The 23494-nt window shown below is 40.6% G+C and overlaps 1 long non-coding RNA gene across 1 annotated transcript in view; it reads right to left on the bottom strand.

Moving 5' to 3' along the window:
• The window catches only part of LOC126109598 (uncharacterized), an 82592-nt gene extending 59988 nt beyond the window's left edge, over window positions 1–22604 (bottom strand). The window contains exons 1-2 of the long non-coding RNA XR_007523693.1: window positions 22425–22604; window positions 10956–11033 (exon numbers count right to left, since the gene is read on the bottom strand). This is a non-coding gene — a long non-coding RNA (uncharacterized LOC126109598). The remainder of the gene's footprint in view (window positions 1–10955; window positions 11034–22424) is intronic.
• Between the last annotated feature and the right edge of the window lie 890 nt (window positions 22605–23494).

Below are 23494 nucleotides of genomic sequence, written 5' to 3'. Positions count from 1 at the left end.
ACGTGGTTTCGTCTGACGGTGTTTTTACTAAGACTGCTGCGGCTTCGACTGTGCGAAGTCGAGGCAGTTGCGCAACACGGTGCTGAATGCAGTTTTTAATGTATACAGCAGTGCCTCCTCCGCGGGTTAGCCTATCTGTGCGGTGGCACGTGTAATTTGCCGCGCGTACGTATATGTTACGCTTGAGTTTTGTTTCCGAAACTAGGCATATATCGATTGCCTCGTCTCGAAGAAACTGCCCGAATTCCCCACCTCGGGTGCGTATGCCGTTTGCGTTCTAGGCGCAAACTGTTAAACAATTGACGGTGCTATTCGTTGGTCGTTATTAGTTCCTGGGTGTTGTTGGGCCTCGTTAGCCGTCGTAAGTGCAGTTACTAGGAGCTGCGGTAATGATTTCACCAGTTCAGCTACCGATGTCGTCAGGATGCGCATCTCGCGGAGTTCTTCGGCGACGCTTCCCGAGGTGTTGTTCGCAACATGTGAGTGCTTCGTGGCCGTAACCGTTTCGTTCTGGCTCGTGTTCGCCGTGCTCACCGATGCGGTGGCCCGCTCGCTTAAAGGCTTCCCGCGGCAGAGTGTGCGTCGTTTCGCGGACTGGTGATGCTACTGTAGGTCACGCCAGTTCCCACTTTTCTAGTGGGTTTGTTGTTAATCCTAGCCGGTATGTTGTTCTTAAACTGTTTGGCTTCGGCCTTCTTAAAAACCGCGCACCCCCTGTAGCTTGCAACGTGGGCAAGCCCACAGTTGCAGCCCTTTGGTATGTTCGTATTTGGTGTGGGGCAGCCTCTGCTTCGGTGCTCTCCAGCGCATTTCACACACCTCGGCGGCATCGTGCAGTATCTTGCAACGCGGTTTAACCCTCCACAGGAGTAGCATTGTGCCCTGCGCCATTTCCCGCGGAACTTCTCGACCTGTACGTTAGTGATGTTCGCAACCCTGGTTACTTGGAATATCTTCCTGTTTTCGATGTTATCTACTAGGACGACCGTGAACAGTGGCGTTTGCCGATTTGTCCTCGGCGTCTTCACGCAGGATACCGCCCTAATTCCGTATCCTAGGTCCTCAAGTTCTTCCTTCAGATCGTCAGGATCCATCTGGAAGGGAAGTCCAAATTAGCGTAAGGAAAGCCAAACGTTCGACGAAATCTAAAGTAAAATTCTGTCTACCGACTTGAGAGAAAAGTCCAGGATGTTTTTGCTTTATGTTAAATCAATAAATAGATAAAAGCCATCTCTCCAGACATTCTCTGACTGTAGTACCATCGAAATGGGGGATGACAGAAAGAAGACTGAAATACCTAACGTCTCGTTCCAAAAATGTTTCACTGAGGAAAATTGCCCCCTTAAACCGCCAAAGTTCATAATGACAGGAATCCAAACAAGTGATTGTGGGATAGAGAAAGTGACATCGCTCCACAGAATGAAGCCCACTGAACCTGACAGGATACGAACTCGATTCTATACAGAACACGAGAAATTGCTTGCCCCTCTTCTAACAGCAGGGTAGCGTATGATTGCAGGACCGAAGTGTTAGTAATTGTTGAAAAAAAAAGCGCAGGTAATTACCGTTTTCAAGAAGTGTCGTCCAACAGACAAGCAATACTACACCCCTATATCTCTGACTTTGGTCTGTTGTAGAAACTGGGAACATGTTTTATGCTCGAGTATTACATTTCTGGAAACTGACGATCTCATTTATAAGAACCAACACGGGTTCCAAACACAACGATCGTGTGAAACGCCCGCTCTTGTTTGTCCACGACACCCAGAAAACACTAGACATTCAGTTGTCCAGGCAGATGCTGTGTTCCTCGACTTGTGGAAGGCGTTCGATACAGGGCCACACTGCTACCTAATGAGGGTACGAAACGTCAGACCGACCGTGTGAATGGACTGAAGAGGTTCTTGCAAACAGAGTACAGCGTGTCATTCTCAATGGAGAGAAGTCTTCAGATGTAAAAGTGGGTTTGGGCGTATCCCAAGCAGGTATTATAGCTTTATTACATTTCACGCTATATACGAGTGCCACGGCAGATAACGTCTGAAGTTCCACGAGGCCTTTCGTGGATGATGCTCTTTTATGCAGAGAAGTCGCGAAACTAGAAAATTGCAGCGAAATGCAGGAAGACCGGCAGCAGATAGACGCTCGCTACAGCGGGCGGCAGTTGACTCTCAGTACGAGCGAGTGTAACTTACGGCATATAAACAGCCATTATTGTATGATTTACAACTGCAGAACAATCACTAGAAGCACTTACTTCCATAAAATATCTCCGAGTATGCATGCGGAGCGACAGGAAGTGAAACGACCAGATAGAGTGAACCGTGGGTAACTGTGATGCCAGACTGAGCTTCATTGGAAGAATCCTCAGGAAATGTGTCAACAGAGGAGGCAGGTCACAAAGCACTCGTTCGACCAACTCCAACACTGCTCCTCAGTCTGGGATCTGTACCAGATAGGACTGATAGAGGATATACGAACAAGAGCAGCACATTTTGTTACAGGTTCATTTAGTATGCGTGAATGCGTGACAGATATGCCCAACCAAACCCACTGCCAGGTGCTGAAAGAGCTGCTTCTGCATCACAGTGTGTTTTACAATTATTAACTTCCGAGACCGTACATTCCCTGAAGAGTGAACAAGCATGCCGATTCCTTCTACATATATCTTGCGAAAAGACCGTGAAGATGAACTCAGATTCGAGCCCGCACAGAGACTTAGCAGCATTCGTGTTTTGCGTGAACCACTCGCGTGTGGAACAGGTAAAGGGAGAGGTGACACTGGTGCACAAAGTACCTTCCGCCACCCAACCACGTGGCCCACAGAGTACAGATGTAGATATTGATGTAAACGTGAATGATACGTGCTATTCGAGGATGGAACTGTACAGAGAGAGTCTGCAAGAGGTTTTTCAAGGTCTTGCATACGACTTGCAGAGTAGTCGTATAGACATATGTCTCCACCAAGTCATCCATCACTCGAAATAAAAAAAATGTCGTACTGTGAATATGTATGTATGGAGAACAGCTCTCATCCACCCTATCCACAAGAAAGGTTTGAAGACAGACCCCAACAATTACAGAGGAATATCACTGCTGGATATAACGTACAAGATTCTTTCTAAAGTCCTTTTGAACAGGGCAGAGCCGCAATTGGATCCGAAAATCGGGGAATACCAGGGAGGTTTTAGAAAGGGTAGATCATGTTCGGAACAAATACTAAACCTCAAAAACATTATGGCATACCAAAAATCAAGGGCAAAGACATACGTAATCTCCTTCATTGATTTCAAAAAAGCATATGATTCGATTGATAGAGAATCTCTGTTATCAGTTCTGGAAGAAATGGGTTTAGATAAGAAAACAACTAATATTATAAAAGCGACCCTTACAAATACATTTTCGAAAGTTAAATTTATGGGCGAACTATCAGAACCCTTTGAAATAAAAACGGGAGTGCGACAGGGCGATGGGCTCTCACCGTTGCTGTTCAATTGTGCGCTTAAGAAAGTAGTCAGGGAATGGAACACAAATATTAAGAGTGGTATAAGACTGGGTTGCAAAAAGAAGAACCTTAAAGTAAATTGCATTGCTTTTGCAGATGATATGGCCCTGTTTGCTGAAAGAATAGAAGAAGCACGGGAGCAAATCCTTGAACTAAAGAAACAAGCAGCTAAAATTGGTCTTCACATCTCCTCTGAAAAAACTAAGATATTGACAAACATCAAGCACTCATGTAAATACCTCAAAGTTCAAGAACAGAAGATTGAAATAGTAAAAGAATTCAAATATCTCGGAGAATGGATTACTTGGAATGCTGGGGAAAGCAAAGCAATGGAATCCAGAAAAAATAAACTTGAATTGGCCTTCCAACTAACAAAAAATACATACAACAAAAAATCCCTTTCATGGGGGTCCAAAATTACACATTACAAGACAGTGATTAAGCCAGAAGCACTGTATGCAGCAGAAACACTTAACATGAATTTCAAAGGCCAAATGGAGAAACTTGAGGTAAAGGAAAGAAAAATCTTAAGAAAAATCATTGGGCCAAAATTTCAAGACAATAAGATTATATACATCAAAAATGAAACTCTCTACAAGAAAATTGAAAAACTTTCAGATTCTATGCGAAAAAGGAGAATAAATTTTTATGGTCATCTTCTCAGAATGAATTCCAACAGATTAACTAAACAAATCTTTGACTTCTTCCGTAACCGAAAAACGAAGCCCAACTGGTTTAAAGGAACTGAGAAAGACCTAGTGGAATTAAATATTTCAGAAAGTTCACTTATTGATCGAACTGCTAAATTAATTACTAAAGATGAAAACATAAGGTTCCAAGACAAATCCACACAAAAGTCCAAATCCTTCATCTCGGAAGAAGAGAAGAGAAGAAGATCAGAAAGAATGAAGAAATACTGGGCCCTAAGAAAGGAACAACGCACAAAGAAATGATTGTTCCAGCGTACCCCAAAGAGGGTGAAACGAAAGAAGAAGAAGAATATGTATGGAAGGACTTAACGGCACGAAGAAAGTTTCGACATCGTAGCTCGCCTATTTCGAGGTGATAATGAAACCTTTATCACTACGCGAAGGAGAATTCCCGTGCAGCCGGAAGCAAATGAGACAGGTGTACAGGAGTTCCGAATTGCCAGCGCTCGCAGAGAGGACGGCTGGTGACGGCCAGAGCGGACAGGTAGGGAGGCCAGGTATTGTAGAGAGAGGGTGTGCAGCCCAACCGACGACTCTACCCTGAGCGAGCCTCTGATTTATTCCCCGTACCTAGTCTAATTGTTCTGCGTCTAGATATACGCAGGCTGTTTAACACTTTCTGTTCCAACAATATAAAAAAATTAATTTTGGACAAAACTGACATTTATCATCACAGTAAGCAGAGAATACAAAAAGAACTTTGCAAAAAGTAAACAATCAATCATTTTAAGGATGTGGTTTCAATCTGGAACACAATTTTAAAATTTTTCATAAAATTAACGTTTACTTTCATAGTACACAACAAATACAAGAAGAAATCGGCAGAACGTAAATAATCAATTGTTTTAAAGTTGTGATTTCACTTTGGAACCACCGGAACATCAAGTTTTCAGTCACCCACCATTTCACGAGATATATTTGAAAGCAATTTCGCATATTTCCTAGACACAATCCCACATCTTGATACTTACATTAACTCGTAATGCCTACAACAAATTATATTCCTAAATTACCAGCAAAACTGGGCTTAAAATTTAATAACTTTATATAAAAAGTACATACTGGCCCAGTCCTTTCAGTTCGAAACCACTTATAAAAGCAGTAGTACAAACTCAAATTTAAGCTACAATAACATTACATATAAATACTTTAGGATAAAGGAGACCACTTCCTGAAAAGCAGAAGCACTGAGCTGTCAATTGGCCCACACACAAGAAAGCAAACCGCTAACTTTCAGAGTTATCCTTGGACGGGCTACAGTAAACGACAAACACACACACACACACACACACACACACACACACACACACACACACACACACAACACACACACGCACTCTGTCTTTCTCTCTCTCTCTCTCTCCCCCCCCCCCCCCCCCCTCTCTCTCTCCTGTGGCCACGGGATTTTATGTTTGAATGTCTGTGTGGTTGTGTATGTGTGAATGTGTGTACTTTTGCTATAAACAGAGTTAGTGCTCAAAAGTTAATGTGAATGCTCTTTTCTCTTATGTCATTTCTGTGCTCCACATATCAATCCACTACAGGCGAGTTCTTTTCCTTATTTTACTTATTACTCCAGCCAGAAATTTCCTGCTTAGGGCTGCTCAGGCCTTACTGCCCTGAGACTGTGTGTGTGTGTGTGTGTGTGTGTGTGTGTGTGTGTGTGTGTGTTTCTTTTGAATGATGACTTTTTAGTCTGAAAGCCAAAAGTTGAGCAGTCTTTTCTTTTTGTCCGTTTGTGAGTCAGCACCTCATCTACGTAGTGAGTAGCAATTTATCCTTTCCATATTGTTGCTATCCCAACGTGGACTTTCCACCGTTAGATTGAGCCTCTGTGTTCTTATTTTACAGAAATTATGAGGTTCGTCTGGAAAATGGGCGTAGTCAGAGCTCATGTTTCTTATCATAAATCAAACAATGAAAGATCCAGGATGGAATTTTATGACAATATCGTGGTCCAGCTTTCCCACAAGAGTAGATGGTACAGATATCCAAGTACAAGATATGTTACTGTTTTTGTTATGTCATATACATACGATTATACTTCTTTCACATATACGAACCACTGTTTAATGACATTTGAAGCAATTTATGACCTGCAGTAGGAAGGTCCTCCATCTTATTTCTTATGAAAAATTACGATTCTGTACAGATAAATTTCGCGCATTTGTGCTCCCGTTCAGTCATCCGAATAATTTTAAATCTGTGAAAGTAAAGATCCAGTCTCCTACTTGTCGGCGACCTCAGTACTCGGCCCGGCCCACAGTCTCCGGTGGACCAGCTGTGTGATCAATGTATTAGGCACAACTCTATTTACTTGACAGTAGTTGTCAAATGTACTCTGAGCGACAGACTCGTACTTTGTCTGTTTCGTGTGATATGTCAATGTTCGGTGAGAATGGAAGTACTCTTGACATCTGTGTCGAACTGGATTGTACAAAGTTAAGTAAGTCGTCTTATCTATGTCGTAATGACGTGAACTAATGTTTTGCGCATTATAGTATCCGTAAGGCCTCCACCCAAAGCAAAGTAAAGAACACACCGTTCCACTGACAAGTGTATTTTCTTCCAGTACGACATAATGATTTTAATTCATCGAGATACACTTTAGGAGAAAAGCTATTGCTGCCAGATGTGGCCAAACGGTATAAGATCTGCACAATAATAGCAGTCAATCGCACCGATTCTCATATTTTTTTCCCGTTTCACAAGAGAACGAAAGCTGTACAAAATTTATATATTTTACTTTAAATGAAATTCATTTTTTTGAGTATTAGGAATTAGCTAACACGACCGTCTCAACAAAATAGGAAACCCTGCGTGAACACTACTGCACTCGTGGGGTGGGCAGACTGACACGGCTGTTGTGCGGTTCAACATTTACGAGCTCCTGTGACGTCGGAAATATCTGCCTAATACTTTTCGTTACTTTTTCATCTTCACATTCCCTAAAAATGTGGTAATATACTATGCGAGAAAAAAACACAGAAAAAGAAACAAAAAATATACAGTCTGCATCGAAGATCAAATACGTGTCATCAAAGTTTGTAGGCACATATGCTAATCGACATTTTTGCCTCGTTCACAATAAAATTTATTTTATTTTAAATAACAATACATAAATTTCTTGACAGATTCAATTCTCTCGCCAAAGAGCAAAGAATGTGGCATTAATTGCTGCTGCAGTCCAAGTGTGTAGCTGTCGACTGTAACACGAACGCAAACGTAAGAACAACGGTAAAGGTACAGGAACTGTGGAGACTCGGCGGAGGAAACGGTCGGTGTCTTTTACTCAGGTGGGTAGGCTACGACTGAGGAGCTGACGGTGTCGGTCCACGAGAGCAGAGATTCTCTCATCGGGGGCACAGTAGCCGAACACGACGGGGTGTCTCGGACGGTCAGGTTTACGGAGTAAGAGAGGCCCTAAAAGGCAGGAGTGCGAGGAGGGGTAGGGGTGACGAGCAGAGGCTGGAAATCCTGTCGTATTTCTGGAACAGGGTCACTGTAGCAGGGTTTGTAGGTCGACGAATCTGACAGCTGGCAGTCATTAACTGCAGTGGTCGAGCACTCGTAACAGGGAGGAGTATAAAGTCGGGATCATTTTTTAGGTGGCAGATTGCGGTTCTTTCCGCAGATGTAAGGTCGATTTCCACCGCGAGGGATTTAGGGAAGGGTGGTGAGGCAAGGTTTAAGTGACGGCAAATCGCGTTCGGAGAGAGGAATTAACTGAATCGGGAAGGGTTCGATATTGATTTTGATTTAAGTCCGGCTCGTAGGGTCAGTGGCGAAAGTTTCTCCTCTGCGAGCCTGGGCGAAGGAAAGAAGATATTTAACGAGGCTGGCACAGCTGAGGCAACAGATAAGGCCTCGAAAAGGACTGATACCTCTGTGGGATTCAGGCTCTTGTAGGACAAGTTCATGACTGTTTTTCAGATCTGTTTAGATTCTGGATTCTATATGGTGGTGGGAGAGAATTGCTGAGGGTGAGGGGGAGATTTGGAGGCTTTTGTATAAGTGGTGTGTAGTGGCAGACCAAGGTGGTGAGTTTTTTGAGATAGCATCCGGCCACAAAGGAGCACTCCCCCCATGACTCGGTACCATCCGGGACTGCAGTAACTGAATCGTAGTCTACAACTGGGTTTCGACTGTCTCTCATTGTATCACAAAATGGCGAGTATCCTGCCCACTAATCTCCCCATCTCTCATATCCACATCTGCATCGATACTCAGCAAACTATTGCGAAATGCACGTCAGAGGGTACGTCCTATTGTACCAGTTATTAGCGTTTCTTCCCATTCCGTCCACATATGAAATGCAGGAATAAAGACTGACTGAATGCCCTGTGCAGGCTGTAATTATTCTTACTTTGTCCTCACGATTCCTATGTGAGTGATATGTAGGAGGCTGAAGTATATTCTTAGAATCATCATTTAAAGCCAGTTCTTGAAACACTAGACTGTCTCAGCTAGCTTACGTTTATCTTCAAGAGTCTGCCAGTTCAGTTTTTTCAGCAGCTCCTATGGGTCAAAGAAACCTGTTACAATCTGTACTGCCATTCTCTGTATATGTTCGATATCCTCCACTAGTCCTATTTGGTACGGGTCCCCCATCCTCGAGCAATATTCTACAATTGGTTGCACGAGTGATTTTTAAGCAATCTCCTTTGTAGACTGATTGCACATCCCAAGTATTCTACCAATAAGCCCAAGTCTGCCACCTGCTTTACCACAACTGAGCCTATACGATCATTCCACTTCATTTCCCTGTAAAGTACTGGATTCAGATATTTGCACGAGTTGATCGATTCCAACTGGATCTCATTGATATGACAGTCATTGTATCTACTTTTTTTCATTTTGAGAAGTGCAGAATTTTACATTTCTGAACATTTAAAGCAAGTTAACAATCATTGCACACTCTGAAATCTGGTAAGATCTAAGTGAATATTTCTGCAACTTCTTTCAGACAACACTTCATTATAGACAACTGCATTATCTTTGGAAAGTCTGAGGCTACTACTAATATTGTCCAAAAAGTCACTGACCCCAACACGAACAGCAAACAATGCAACACACTTCTCTGGGCCACACCCGAAATTACTTCTAAATTTGTCGACGTCTCTCTACCCGAGAGAACTTGCTGCACCCTTCCTACCAAATATCCTCAACCCAGTTACAAATTTTGTACAATATACTGTATGATTGTACTTTTGATAATAAACATAGAGGTGGTATTGAGTCAAATGCTTTTCTAAAGTCAACAGTACTGCATCTATCTGACTGCCTCTATCCAAGGCTTTCAATAACTTGCATCATATGAGAAAAGTGCAAGCTGCATTTCACACAGTCAATGAAATTGGAATTCATGCTGGTTGGCATCATGGAGGTCATTCTGTTCAGTATATCTCATTATCTTTGAACTCTATAAGAAAGCCATGTCAAGGATACTGGACTGTAGTTTATTGATTGCTTTTACCACCCTTCTTGTAAATGAGTGTGACCTATGCTTTTTTCCAACAACTGGACACGGGTTTTTGTTCGAAGGTGCTACGGTAGAGTACAGTTAAAAGATAACAATAGTATTTTCCAAAGAAAATAGTTATGCCTACTCACACCAGTAAATACAGATACATGTTTACAATACATTACTCCTTGTCACGAATCTATATAAGGAATTCAACTACTTGTCATGTAGCTACAAGAACTTATCCATCTCCGTACCTAGATACTCAGATAATTTACAGAAAAAGTAGGTAATCAGCTCTCTTTCAATTTCCTTCTGAAGCAGTTGGGGTTCCTAATTTCTTGTTTTGTCACCTGTAGGATTCAGTTGAATACTTGTACAGCAGAACCTCAAGTCCATTCTTAACACTAAACAAGAAGAGGATGTCGACGTGTAAACTATTTTTTCTGTCTCATTTTATCACTGCACAAATCACAATTCAGCTGAAACTATCTCTCTCTGCAACAAACATCATTAAGGAGAAAATATTTTAGGAAATGAATGGAAGAAATTAGAAATCCTTAAAGCGTGAACTCCCAAGTTTTCTCAACACAACTGAATACAGGTGTACATATCGTATCTCCATTTTCTCACAACAAAAAAAATTGAAAAAATTGTGGAAAAATTGAAATAAAAAGCTCGGCTGAACACTTGGAAGTGCACTATTATCCTAATTTGCAAAATATACTAATTGCACACTTCTCCTGAATCACCTGTGTTGCTTGCATTAATCCAGAAGATAATTCCATAAGAGAAGAGGGAGTAAAGATATGCCAAATAGGCCAATACACTTGTCTTCAAAGTCAACACAATGAAATATGCTTCTAAAGGAATAACATTTCAAACTGAGCTTTTCGATTATTTTATCCGTATGTTTACTCCATTTTAGCTTGCTATCCTGCTGGACCCTAAGGAATTTTACACACCGTGCTTTGTTTAGTGTATGACAATTAATGTACATTTGTGGTGATAATTAGTCATTATTGTTAGTTTGAAACTGCATGATATGAGTGTTTGAGAGATTAAGATTCTTAACTGATAGCTGTGAACAGCACATGGTCTCTTCACTATCATCTGATCTCTCTCTCCTGTCTCCCTCAATCAGTATGCTCGTTCATCGATACTTTACTGTGGCAGAAATACAAATATTGTGGTGTCTGATATGGACATAATTAAACAAAGGAAAATCTGGGGTTAAATAATGACAAAATTACGAAAGGGATAGATCGCTACTCACCATATACTGGAGATGTTAGTTGCAGTCAGGCACACCAAAAGACATACACAAGTAAGCATTTCTCTAGAAGGGCTTCTTCTGAAAGAAAGAAAAAAAAACTTTAATTTCTGACTGGTGTGAGGTCATTATTTGTGGCATACTAACTATTTATAGGTACAGAAATGAGAGGAGATCTGATCTTACTCAACGAACCAATACTACGATCACACAAAGTGGTCTGATAAACCACACAAAACCAAAATAAAGATAACAAGATGGCATTTGAACCTCATGCCTTCTTCCTCAAAGAAGAGCCTAGTATCTTAGGTGTTGAGCCACAACATCAGTTTTGCTACTATGCTTCCCAGTACTGTACAACACGCTTTATGTGGTCATCATTTGTCCAGATCTCCAAAATCCACTTTTTCACTAAAAATAAAAGATGGTTTACTTTGTTCTGGTCTTCAGTCTGAAAAGCTGCAGCTCTCCACAAGATTGTATCCTGTGTATGTCTTTTAATCTCTGCACAACTACTCAAACCAACATCCTTTTCAATCTGCTTACTGTTCCCAAGACCTGGTCCAGCTCTACAATTTTTATCCTCACACTCTCTTCTCACCATTATCAAATTAACTATTCATAGAAGTCGCGGGTTGTGCACTATTAACCTATTTATTCTTTCAGTCAAGTTGCTTTGTACAACTCTTTTCTATAGAATCAATAGAATAGATCTTCGTTAGTAATGATCTAAGCATCTAATTTTCTACATTCTTCTTGCCTGTTCAGTGTACTGTCTAAATTTATGACTGATTTTTACATTAACACATTTTAAGCACAGTAGCATGTATAACATATATAATGAGAATTTAATCTGACATCAAATAAAAATAAAAATTGCCATGTCCTGCTGCAAGCTTCCCTTCTAGCTACAGGACACACACAGTGCCTAAGAGACATCGACACAAATTTCTCGAAACCTTCCATCTGGATAATACAGAAAAAAAGACGATACATATTTTCTTAGAATCATTAAAGCAGCATGGAAAAATAGATACAGAGCACAAACAGATACAGAGCTCAAGTTAAATAACATTCTTAGTGGCATTATGTCAACTTGTACTATGTAATATTAAAATTTTACAATTTATTTATTTAAAAATTCATCTAGACAGTAAAAAGCTTTTTCCAGCAAAAACATTTTTAGTGCTCTCTTAAACTTTCTCTTGTTATGAATCTCTGTCTTTATTTCAGGAGGAGGATCACTGAAGAGTTCCTTAGTGGACACCCTCTTGCGCCAAGCTCAAATTTCTGTGCTCGCTGTGTGCGTCATTCTTCCTCCGTGTGTTATGCTCGTAATAATTACTGTTTGGTTGGAGTATCTCTATATTTTTAGATAAAAAGCACATGAGAGAAAAAATATATTGGCACGTAATTGTGTATATTTCACATTTTCGAAAGCTATTTCTACACGAGTCTCTTGGGCGCAATCCACATATAACTCTTAAAGCTCGCTTCTTTGCAATGAACACTTTCCTTGCTAACGGCTGGTTGCCCCAAAAAATAATGCCGTATTCAACGAGTGAGTGAAAATGGCCATAGTATGCCACGTTTGCAGTGTTAGGTTCAACACATGTAGTGACAACCCGTAAAGCATACGCAGCAGAGCTAAGCCTCTTACAGAGATCTACAATATGCAAAGACCAGTTCATTTTCTTGTCAATGTGCACTATAAGAAATTTTTTTGTTTCTATTCTTTCTAGTGGCTAATTGCCACATGTCACCCTTATCTCTCTCTCTGTTTTTGTATTTGTACAGAACTCAATAACGCTGGTCTTCCTGGAATTTAATGAGAGACCATTCACCTTGAACCAGTTAACCACATCTGTGAGTATGTGATTAATGGATTCCTCAAGATTATTATCTGTTCTACTGCTCACAAAAATTGTGGTATCGTCAGCAAATAATGTAAATTTACACAGCAGGCTTGTACATGATGGTACATCATTTACAAAAATCTGGAATAATAGTGGACCAAGAATTGAGCCCTGAGGCACTCCACATGTAATGCAAATCCATTCAGGATGTGAGGAAACATCACATACTCCCCCTGAGCTATTCAAGACAATTTTTTTGTTTTCTGTCTTGGAGATACGACTGTAGCCAATTGCCAGCAACACCACTTATTCCTACTAATATTGCTTTTTGCAAGAGAATCTGGTGATCAACACAGTCAAGCCCTTAAGAAAAATCACAGAAGACACCAAGTCTCATTAAGGGTTTCTAGGACTTAATTTGCAAGTGCATAGATAGCGTCTCCTGTTGAACGGCCCTTTTGAAAGCCAAATCGGCTCTTGCTGAGAACTTCGTTCCTCATGCGATGATCAGTAATTCTTACATGTATTAGCTTTTCTAGAATTTTAGAATAAGCTGTCAGCAAAGAGATAGGTCGATAGTTAGTTAATTCAGTTTTATTGCCCTTTTTGTACAGGGGCTTCACAATGACACACTTAAGTCTACTGGGAACAACACCTTTCTCAAGGGAAGCATTGAAAATATGACAAAGAATGTCCCTTATCCATACACAAGAATATTTCAATAAATTACTAGAAATATTATCAACCCCTGCAGAATCCTAACTTTTTAGAGACATGATGATTTTTTGAATTTCATTTACAGTGACAGGATTAAGATGCATTTCTGGAATTGTGTTTGAATACACATCTTGACAAAGAGTTACGGCTTCTTCGACACTAGGCTTGCAACCAGTCGGTTGAGTTCCTGATAGGAAGCATTTATTAAAAACCTCAGTCGCACGTTTGGCGTTATCTACTGGGCTACCTTCATATCTGATTTTATTAACATCATCTCTGCTTGTTGTATCTCTTCCTGTTTTCTTTTTTTACAATGCTCCAAATTGTTTTTATTTTATTATTAGAATTATCTATATTTTTCTCATAATAAAGGGCTTTTGATTTCTGTATTGAGCCATGTCACCCACGCCACAACACCCACTATTTAGATGAGAACTCAGATTTTGTGTATTCCATTATAATTAATTTCATGAACTCCTGCAACGTTTTGTTGCTTTCTATACATTGCACTGGTAATAACTGCAAAAAGTTTGCTCCAATGCATTACTTCAAAGTAAACTGTGAAAATTTGAAAATTGGCTGCAGTTTTTAAATGGAAACAAGTAGGCTGACAATTTTTTTCCGTGAATATCCTTTCTCACATGGAGTTTACAAATAATGGAATAAGTGATTATATAGAGCTTTTAATTTTAATTTTATTTTTTTGTTAAATTTAAAAACAACAGGACGCTTCCCTGGCTCTAAGAATCATTGAAAAAATTATAAAGTGATCTATAAGCAGTAATGTTTCATCACGAAAGAAGTCAGCTTTGAAAATAAATGGCACAAAAAAAGGGGGAAGGGGCGAGGAGAAGTGAATTTGAGAGCACTTCTGTTAGCCACTGGCTTACCCACAATACCATCGAGAGAAATATTGTTAACTACCCAATAAATATTAACAGCGCAAGTGAGGATAAAATACGCAAATGGAACAAAATTTGTAGTATAAAACAAAACTACAAGCTATAAAACGTACTCAAACATTACACAACATACGAACACTAACTTTGTTACGATGGTAACTTCAGTGTCACAGCTGAATTAATTCAGTGCAATGGTATCTAGAATTTTGTTCATAGTATTTACCATTTTTTGTACGTCAACAGTTTGTCTTTACTACACAAAATGCTGATGCTCCAATCTGCATTTATGTTCATTTGAAACCACACATGTCGACTGCACGCTTTAATGATTCACAATTAACATTATTTTGTATGGGGACCACTCACCTATCACCAAAACTACACACTATTTGCTCAGGTAATAGTCGATCGGTCGGTTTAAAAAAGGGGGGAAGGGACCAAACTACGAGGTCATCGGTCCCTCGTTCCTAATAAAACAATGCCACAAGTGCGAGAATAAAACAGACGAGACGTATAACACAAAACGGGAAACGAGAAAAAACCACAAGAACGAATGAAAGGCAATGAGCACTAAAAGGAACAAAGGAGGACAAGAAAACAACAGAGAGATGCTAGAAAAAGGAGAGAGCAAAGCAAGAAATCAGACTGCAGTGGCTGGCCGACCACAAGAGTAAAAAGGAAAAGCCAGCCATTCTGCAACACATTAAAACCTCCACTGAGGGACGAAGGACACGCGCTAAAACTTAGATCAAATGATAAAACCCACCCTCACGAATAAAACGTAAAACTAAATCAGCCGACGAGGCGTCGTCAGATAAAACTAGAGGCAACGAGACCGGTAAAGCGAGATTTCAGCGCTGGGCAGTCAAAGTGGGAGAGTGCACCAGAACACTGGGTGCCACACCGACACTGGGGCGGGTCTTCACGGTGCAAGAGGCAGCCGTGGGGCGCCCAGGCGTGGCCAATGTGGAGCCCGCACAGGACAACCGATTTCCTGCCAGAGGCCCGCACCGAAGACTTCCGCACATTCGTAGTCTCCTTAATGACACGCAGTTTGTTGTGCGTACTGTTATGCCGTTCGGCCTCCCGAAGCCAAAAAACCCTGTGGCAGAAGTCAGATCACAAGTGAGGTTCAGAGACGCCCATCTCCAGAAGCGGTTTCCGCGTAGCCCGTTCGGCCAGCCCGTCGGCAAGTTCACTGCCCGGGATGCCGACGTGACCCGGTGTCCACACCGAATTACGGGACCGGTCCGCGGCAGAGACGGACTCCCGCACGGACTCCACCGGAAGGTGGCGAGCGTAGCACAGGCCGATAGCTCGTAGGCTGCTCGAGGGGCCACTGCACGGAACAAACCATTCCCCGGGGCACGGACGGATATACTGAAGTGCACGAGATGTGGCCACCGGCTCTGCAGTGAATACACTGCAGCCGACAGGCGAGGAATGCCGTTCGGTACGGCCTACGTGGACACAGGCGAAGCCGACATTACTGTCAGCCGTCGAGCCGTCGCTGTTAACCACTTCAGAGTCTAAAAATAGGTGAACATGAAACAAAATCAAAGTTGAGTTCTCCGAATTCTTGGGTCTGCATATAGGCAGCAAACTTAATTCACACTACCATATTCGAGATCTGTGCAGGAGGTTTAGCTCAGCAACATTTGGCTTCAGAATCATATCAGACAGTAGGGAAATGACCACAATAAAAACAGCATCCTTTGGCTATTTCCATCAACTTGTGGCCTATGGTAGTCTGCCTACTTTGCTGAATGGTAATGTGCTTGCCTCCCATACAACAGTCCCAGGTTCGATTCCCAGCCAGGTTGGAGATTTTCTCCACTCGTGCACTGGGTGTTGTGTTGTCCTCATCATCATTTCATCCTCATCATTGGCACACGAGTCGCCCAATGTGATGTAAACTGAAACAAGACTCCCACTTGGCAGCCGAACTTCTCCGGATGGGGCCTCCTGGCCAGCAATGCCATACCATCATTTCATGGCCTACAGTGTAATATGCTGGAGAAAAAACATACAGCAAGAAAAGTGTTCCGTGCACAGAAGCAAACCATAGGAGTTATGTGTGGAGCCATGGCACTCGTGCAGAAATCTATTCAGAGATCTTCAAATCTTTACAACTGCTCAATATATTTTTCTCTGATGTGCTTTTTTTTTCAAGAAACAACAAGTTATTTAAAACCAATAGTTTTTACCATGATTATAACATCAGAAGAAAATAATAATGAGCATGATGCAGAAAGCGGTTTTATTACAGTGACACCCAGATTTTTAATGCCCTTCCACCAATAATTAAAGAACTGGTTGGAAACATACCCAAGTTTAAAGAAAAGCTAAGACAGTTCCTTCTAGAGGCACCTTATTATAGTACAGAGAAATTTCTATGCCAAAATGCATAATACCTCCAGAGTATGCATAAATCTACTTTTGCGGCCTTTATGGCATAACCATCATTCTTTGTCTACCTACAGTGTGATTTAAAACTGAAATGTATGCATAACTGTATATTCATCCAGAAATAAATTATAATAACTCACACATAAGTTTATATGTTAGCTTATTTGTTCCTGTTATGGTATGTAGATGATAACAACAATGTACTATTTATAAAGTAGGCCTGCACATTTGCCACATTTCAAGAAAATCTGAGATCGTGAGGTTTAGACCATGTGTTCGGTGCTGATTTGGCGTTGAATAACCCCTTTACATTGAAATTGTGTCTATCCTAGCAGAGATTTCTGAAATTCTTACAGTTTTTGTACCAAGCAGCACACCCATCAGTGAAATATTCAGCAGAAGCAAGGGGAATTAGCAGGAAATTCACACTTTCGGAAACTCAGTGCAGAGGAATAATACAACAACTGTTTGCATGTAACTGTTTGACTATTTTGTAATATATAAAAACAGGGTGAAGAGCGCAGCTACCATTGCTCCAATGGTACCCGTGTACTTCATCTTAAACAACAAAACTGAGATTTTCACTGAAATCCCCTAAAATTAGCACTTACTTTCTTCAAATATCGTACCCTCATTTTTAGGAATTTCAACGTGTTTTAAATTTATGCTCATCACTATTAATGATTACTTCCCAAACAATTTTTGTTTTCTTCACTGTTGTGATTTCAAATGGGCTCCTTGCTACAAACTGTTTGGGATGATTTATTTATTGAGAGTGACATGAAAAATACCGCACTTCTAATGGCTGTGCTCACCTGTTCAGGTATGTTTCCAGCCTGCAGAACATTACCTAGCTTGTAGCACCACGCACCACTCGCTAGTTATCCTCACCTGTTCCTCCTCACAAGGGAACCTCCCCATCGTACCCCCCTCAGATTTAGTTATAAGTTGGCACAGTGGATAGGCCTTGAAAGACGGAACACAGATCAATCGAGAAAACAGGAAGAAGTTGTGTGGAACTATGAAAAAATAAGCAAAATATACAAACTGAGTAGTCCGTGCGCAACATAGGCAACATCAAGGATACTCTGAGCCCAGGAGCGCCGTGGTCCCGTGGTTAGCGTGAGCAGCTGTGGAACAAGAGGTCCTAGGTTCAAGTCTTCCCTCGAGTGAAAAGCTTACGTTCTTTATTTTCGTAAAGTTATGATCTGTCCGTTCGTTCATTGACGTTTCTGTTCACTGTAATAAGTTTAGTGTCTGTTTTGCGACCACACTGCAAAACCTTGTGATTAGTAGACGAAAGGACGTGGCTCTCCAATGGGAACCGAAAACATTTGATCGCAAGGTCGTAGGTCAACCGATTCCTCCACAGGAAAACACGTCCGATATATTCTACACGACACAGGTGACGGCATGTGCGTCACACGACAGGAATATGTTGTCGACCCACCTAACTTGTACACTTGGCGAATTGGTTTTAGCTTGCCCGATTTAGGTTTTCTTGTGGATGTGATAATCACTCCCAAAAAAGTGATGAAAACATAAGACTGTGTCACATAAACTGCAACAACTGAATGCAACAGTTTCACAGTCGCACAGTTTTCCCTGTGCTCTGTCAAAACATATGTTTTTAACGTTTCAAATTTTTGCGTGTGTAGACCGTCAAATCCTGCATATGTCCAAGCAAATCTGAACACGTCCTGGAATTTTGGAGAGCGAAGTTGATTACGTGTGAGTGCCTGAACTTTGATAATTGTCTGAAAATAAAAAATTAAACTTTTCACTCGAGGGAAGACTTGAACCGAGATCTTCTTTCTCCGCAGTTGCTCACGCTACTCACGGGACCACGTCACTCCTGAGCTGACATTTGTCCTTGATGCTGCCTATGTTGCGCACGGAATACTCAGATTGTATATTTTGCTTATTTTTTTCATAGTTCCACACAACTTCTTCCTGTTTTCTCGACTGATCTGTGTTGAGTTTTTCAAGGCCTATCCACTGTGCCAACTTATAACTAAATCTGAGGGGGGTGCGATGGGGAGGTTCCCTTGTCAGTGATAATTTCGCTGTACGCAAAGGGCAATGAAGATCCTATTTATATCATATTGGTAGCTTGATAATTCCACAAATAAACTGATGTTCCCTAAAGTAAATACTTACATCTGTAACAACATAAGCCTAAAAGGAATTTTCTAAGAGGCCTCGCTGATAAGGTATATTTTCCAGTTTTCATTTGAATTCGCTATGTCAGATCCCTCAATCGGGCAGGTAGGTTAGAAAATTTAAAAAGGGAAATGGATAGGTTAAAGTTAGATATAGTGGGAATTAGTGAAGTTCGGTGGCACGAGGAACAAGACTTTTGGTCAGGTGAATACAGGGTTATAAATACAAAATCAAATAGGGGTAATGCAGGAGTAGGTTTAATAATGAATAAAAAAATAGGAGTGTGCGTAAGCTACTACAAACAGCATAGTAAACGCATTATTGTGGCCAAGATAGACACGAATCCCACACCTACTACAGCAGTACAAGTTTATATGCCAACTAGCTCTGCAGATGACAAAGAAATCGAAGAAATGTATGATGAGATAAAAGAAATTATTCAGGTAGTGAAGGGATATGAAAATTTAATAGTCATGGGTGACTGGAATTCAAGAGTAGGAAAAGGGAGAGAAGGAAACATAGTAGGTGAATATGGATTGGGGCTAAGAAATGAAAGAGGAAGCTGCCTGGTAGAATTTTGTGCAGAGCATAACTTAATCATAGCTAACACTTGGTTTAAGAATCATGAAAGAAGGTTGTATACATGGAAGATCATTGGAGATACTAATAGGTATCAGATAGATTATATAATGGTAAGACAGAGATTTAGGAACCAGGTTTTAAATTGTAAGACATTTCCAGGGGCAGGTGTGGACTCTGACCACAATCTATTGGTTATGAACTGTAGATTAAAACTGAAGAAACTGCAAAAAGGTGGGAATTTAAGGAGATGGGACCTGGATAAACTGAAAGAACCAGAGGTTGTACAGAGTTTCAGGGAGAGCATAAGGGAACAATTGACAGGAATGGGGGAAAGAAATACAGTAGAAGACGAATGGGTAGCTTTGAGGAATGAAGTAGTGAAGGCAGCAGAGGATCAAGTAGGTAAAAAGACGAGGGCTAGTAGAAATCCTTTGGTAAGAGGAGAAATATTGAATTTAATTGATGAAAGGAGAAAATATAAAAATGCAGTAAGTGAAGCAGGAAAAAAGGAATACAAACGTCTCAAAAATGATATCGACGGGAAGTGCAAAATGGCTAAGCAGAGATGGCTGGAGGACAAATGTAAGGATGTAGAGGCTTATATCACTAGGGGTAATATAGATACTGCCTACAGGAAAATTAAAGAGATCTTTGCAGAAAGGAGAACCACTTGCATGAATATCAACAGCTTTGATGGAAACCCAGTTCTAAGCAAAGGAGGGAAAGCAGAAAGTATATAGAGGGTCTATACAAGGGCGATGTACTTGAGGACAATATTATGGAAATGGAAGAGGATGTAGATGAAGATGAAATGGGAGACAGAGCACTGAAAGACCTGAGTCAAAACAAAGCCCCCGGAGTAGACAACATTCCATTAGAACTATTAGCAGCCTTGGGAGAGCCAGTGCTGACAAAACTCTACCATCTGATGAGCAAGATGTATGAGACAGGCGAAATACCCTCAGACTTCAAGAAGAATATAATAATTCCAATCCCAAAGAAAGCAGGTGTTGACAGATGTGAAAATTACCGAACTATCAGTTTAATAAGTCACAGCTGCAAAATACTAACGCGAATTCTTTACAGACGTATGGAAAAACTGATAGAAGCCGATCTTGGGGAAGATCAATTTGGATTCCACAGAAACACTGGAACACGTGAGGCAATACTGACCCTACGACTTATCTTAGAAGAAAGATTAAGGAAAGGAAAACCTATGTTTCTAGCATTTGTAGACTTAGAGAAAGCTTATGACAATGTTGATTGGAATACTCTCTTTCAAATTATGTAGGAGGCAGAGGTAAAATACAGGGAGCGAAAGGCTATTTACAATTTGTACAGAAACCAGATGGCAGTTATAAGAGTCGAGGGACATGAAAGGGAAGTAGTGGTTGGGAAGGGAGTGAGATAGGGTTGTAGCCTCTCTCAGATGTTATTCAATCCGTATATTGAGCAAGCAGTAAAGGAAACAAAAGAAAATTTCGGAGTAGGTATTAAAATCCATGGCGAAGAAACAAAAACTTTAAGGTTCGCAGATGACATTGTAATTCTGTCAGAGACAGCAAAGGACTTGGAAGAGCAGTTGAACGGAATGGACAGTGTCTTGAAAGGAGGGTATAAGATGAACATCAACAAAAGCAAAACGAGGATAATGGAATGTAGTCGAATTAATTCAGGTGATGCTGAGGGAATTAGATTAGGAAATGAGACACTTGAAGTAGTAAAGGAGTTTTGCTATTTGGGGACCAAAATAACTGATGATGGTCGAAGTAGAGAGGATATAAAATGTAGACTGGCAATGGCAAGGAAAGCGTTTCTGAAGAAGAGAAATTTGTTAACATCGAGTATAGATTTAAGTGTCAGGAAGTCATTTCTGAAAGTATATGTATGGAGTGTAGCCGTGTATGGAAGTGAAACATGGACGATAAATAGTTTGGACGAGAATAGAAGCTTTCGAAATGTGGTGCTACAGAAGAATGCTGAAGATTAGATGGGTAGATCACATAACTAATGAGGAGGTACTGAATAGAATTGGGGAGAAGAGGAGCTTGTAGCTCAACTTGAGTAGAAGAAGGGATCGGTTGGTAGGACATGTTCTGAGACATCGAGGGATCACCAATTTAGTATTGGAGGGCAGCATGGAGGGTAAAAATCGTAGAGGGAGACCAAGAGTTGAATACACTAAGCAGATTCAGAAGGATGTAGGCTGCAGTAGGTACTCTGAGATGAAGAAGCTTGCACAGTATAGAGTAGCATGGAGAGCTGCATCAAACCAGTCTCAGGACTGAAGACCACAACAACAACATTATTTTTCTTAATCCAATTTACCCAACACTCTCCCTGCTCGCTTCTGCGAATAAAAAGTTATTTACTTTCGTTGTAACGAACCGTCTACTTTTTCTTATACCATTGCAGACAGTAAGACTTTTCCTTTTTCTTTGTTTCATCGTGTTTTGTTAACAGAATATATATTATGCAATTGCCTAAAATTGGTAATTTCGTATTCGGGCCTAATGTCACCAGAGTTAATTGTTCAGGAGATAATTTTCTAATGGCTAATAAAGACACTGTGGTTCAATTACATGGAAATATTCCTGAGATCTGATCATTTATGCAGCTACACGAAGGGCTGATTTCATTGTGACATACGCGTGTCCCTCCTCCTTGTCTGTGGAGCATTTACATTGCCAGTAATACAGTTTGTATACAACATTTGAGTTGTATAATAATTACAGGTTTGTTGTTACATTACAGTTTTTTCCTTACTCTTTTGTTGTTATGCGAGAAACAACTTTTTGTAGCATAAATTTCGTGATGTTAAATTAAATTTTGTTTCTACTTACGATTTGTAACTCTATTAGTGCATATATGCCGTCCTGGAGTTGTACTTAGATGATCCGCATGCACAGGATTCATATTTCCGGCGTTTGAAGAATACATTTCGGCTAACACCCGACTTCCACTGATCACTGTGTTTTGGTTTGGTTTGTTTACAGTGCCAACTGTCAATCGTCGCTCTGTGTTTTTCGTTCACTGCCGCCTCAGTTGAGGGGGCTATGACGTCACGTACTTCAACTTTTATTTGCGAGTGAGACTTTCGTCGCGCGCCATTTGAAGTGACATCATTACAAAGTTGTTAGCGTTATTTCAAGACAGCGGCAAATTTCAGAAGTACGACCTGCTTGTAATGGGATAAAACGTTTTTGAAGGAAAAGTATTTGACGTAAGACTGCACGTTTTGACCGAGATGCATCTAAGATTTTTGTTTTGTTTCATATAAAACTGACAGTATTAATCCGAGTAAAATTTTTGACCAACAGTTTTAAAGGTTTATTATCAAATGTGTGCTCACGTTTTATTACAGATTGCAGTATTAGAGAATATCGTCAACAACTACTATTTAATCATAATAAATAAGTGTATATTTTTTTAATAAACGCCGTACAATTGACTCAAGAAAACGTCAAGGTATATACAACAACCAATTTCACGTTAATTACTTAACGAAGTGTTACATTCGGCAGGGGAAGTGCCCAATACGTAACTTCAGCCACTGTAGCTGCTACCTGAGTGAGAGTTGTGAGCTGTTTTAAAAGTTTACTCAGTCTGAAATTTGTTTATTGTGAAGTTTGAGTTATGGAATGCTGCAGAACAAGAAGAAGAAAAGTGATGTACGTAACCACAACACCAGAAGGGAAAGTGACCTATATTACCCGTTGTTCAATTTGCAGCAATAAAACTATTTTATCATTTGCGCAATCACACAAAAATGACTGACATGTAGCGAAGCAAGTGTTACATCTAACACAGCGACTAGTTCTACTCTCTATGCATCTAATTTCAATTAGTTCTCCTGGACAACTCCTTCTATTCCATTGATGAATTTTTACTTGAAAACAGAGCCACTAAAATA

Source organism: Schistocerca cancellata, chromosome 12 (assembly GCF_023864275.1).
Source record: "Schistocerca cancellata isolate TAMUIC-IGC-003103 chromosome 12, iqSchCanc2.1, whole genome shotgun sequence".
Classification (NCBI taxonomy): Eukaryota; Metazoa; Arthropoda; class Insecta; order Orthoptera; family Acrididae; genus Schistocerca; species Schistocerca cancellata.
This window is presented reverse-complemented; position numbering and strand designations above follow the sequence as displayed.